This window comes from Pseudonaja textilis, chromosome Z (assembly GCF_049901715.1).
Source record: "Pseudonaja textilis isolate UNSWEBS1 chromosome Z, rPseTex1.2, whole genome shotgun sequence".
Lineage (NCBI taxonomy): Eukaryota > Metazoa > Chordata > Lepidosauria > Squamata > Elapidae > Pseudonaja > Pseudonaja textilis.
Genome location: NC_142008.1, coordinates 65,508,622 through 65,510,915, shown reverse-complemented (window position 1 = coordinate 65,510,915; position 2,294 = coordinate 65,508,622). Strand labels below are relative to the sequence as shown.

The following is a 2,294-nucleotide window of genomic DNA, read 5'->3' as shown; positions in this document are numbered from 1 at the left end:
CAACAGAACTTATTTAAAGATCAGTGGAATAGATAATGATTTGATATGAAATTGGATAAGAAAGTTGGAAATGTAATTATGACTGTATATAAATGTTGTAACCTGGAATCATGTTGCCCACTTGAAGAGATGTATAAAAAATAAAATATTAAAAAAATGTTTTATGACAAGAGTCTTTCCCAAGGAAGTCCAACAAATCGATGATTTTGTACAAATTTTATATTTTTGAAGATTTCTGAAGTAACTAATCCATCAACCTGTCGGAGCATTTCAAATGCTTTAGTTGATCTCAGCATAAGTTTTTTGGCCTTTATGGTATCGGTATTTCTTCCTTGCAGTGCATTTGACAGAAGAGATATTTCATTGAGAATATCGATCATCAATGCTAAATCGTTTTAAAAATATATGTTTTCAAGACGGGCAGCCATAACGGCGTATTTTTCATTTGCATGAAAGTACTGATGTAGCACTGGATAAGCACATCACACAGCTAGAGTTGACCTTAAACTACAGGCAGCCCATTTTGGTCCCAAAACTATACCAATCTTTACAATTTCAGTTCCAAGTTGTTCAGATATTTCAGTTCCAAGTTGTTCAGATATTTCAAACAGTTCATTTTGGCTCTTACAGGATTTATGGAAAATACTGTGTATCTTGTCAAGAAATATTTTCAAATGATTCAGTTGCTTAATGTCCTTTATGGAGTCATCTAAAACAAGTTGGAGGTGATGGTTTAAGCAGTGCCATATTATAATGTTAGGGAAGCCTTTTGCTATTCTAGTGTTCACTCCAGATTTTCCTTCAAGCATAACGCTGGCACCATCAGAGCAAAATGCTAGTACATTTTTTTGCAGATGTAGTAAACCCAACATTATGTAAACTTTCCAAAACTAAAAAACATATTGTCTCTGCATCTTGTTTTTCCAATTCAGCAAGCTCAACAAAAATTGTTGGTGGGTTATCTGAATCCTCAACTTTTACGAAAACTATCACAACTGGTTTGCATGATAGCATTGAGGCTTCGTCAATAATTAAACATATTTTCAGGTTATGTTCAATAATGCTAGTAAACATTTTGGTTTTAATTTCTTTTGCAATAAAATCAACTATTTTAACTGCAGTTGACTGTGAATGCAATTCTACTCCAAGTTCTACACCCATTACAGTTTGCAATTCTACCTGTCCTTCTGTGTCTGAAAATGGTTTACATCTTTGTGCCAGACTGTATGCTATCAAAAATACTCTACAAGTAGTAGATAAATATTTGTCAGACATCTTATCTACTGATTTTGTTATAGCATCCTGCTCCCCTTGTTTTAAGTTATCACTGCAAATAGTGTGAGCTTTAGATGTGAAATGTTCTTTCATTTTTTTCCTAAGAGAAGCTTGGTGAACTTCTTTAGTTGTCCCTGCCACCTCAATTTTGAAGTGTTTCCATTCCTTAGACACATGAACACCTTTCTCTACTGCAAAGTCATGTTTTGCGCAGTATTTGCAACCTTATTTTTTCTTTGAAATTTTCAGTCCCTCATTTTTTTTGAAAACTTTTATATTGCTGCAATGTCCAGCAGTCTGGAAGATCAGGAAGACTTTCAGTTTTGGAGATTGATTTGCTGCTTTCTCCACTTTCAAGTAGTAGCAGTGGTGTTTGTGACCCTGATGGTTGTGGATCTATTGTGTCTGATTCTGATTGTTCCATTCTTGGTTTCTTGGCAAAGAAAGTGGTCAAACTCTGTTGTCCTTTCATCCTTGCCTATCTACTGCTGCAAAAGACATAAAACAATCTTGTGCTTTCATTGGACTTGATTATGACTGTAAGCTGAGGACTAGGGTAACAGAAAGGATCTCTGTTTTCACCCAACAATGTAGACTCTTATCAGGGTGGGGATGCAACAAATAAGAAAGATACAGTTTTTCATTTTTGGAAGTTAAAACCCACCCCTCTCCCAGGAAAATGAAATATTTTAGGAAATACTAAAAGGCAGAATATTTCCCCTAAAAAGAAAAGTAGAAACTCAGAGAGGCAAAAGCTCAGTTCCCCCACCTTTGCTAATGGACCATTACTCTGGCCTAGGCCAGTCTATTTTACATAACAAAGATCTACTCCAGGTAGAGCTATAATAGGAATTGCCCAAAGTCCTTTCATTATATCATCATCCAGCAAGGCGCAACCAAGTCTGGGACTCAGGACAGCCTACAGAATTGCCCCTACATGGCCCCATGGGACTCTGACAACCAATCAGAATACAAGCTCAAATTCAAATCCCAACAGAGGGCATAAAACCAAGGGACTC

At 36.1% G+C, this 2,294-nt stretch overlaps 1 pseudogene; it reads right to left on the bottom strand.

Moving 5' to 3' along the window:
* Positions 1-482: 482 nt before the first annotated feature.
* On the bottom strand, positions 483-1,747 carry LOC148124050 (E3 SUMO-protein ligase KIAA1586 pseudogene; annotated as a pseudogene).
* Positions 1,748-2,294: the final 547 nt, after the last annotated feature.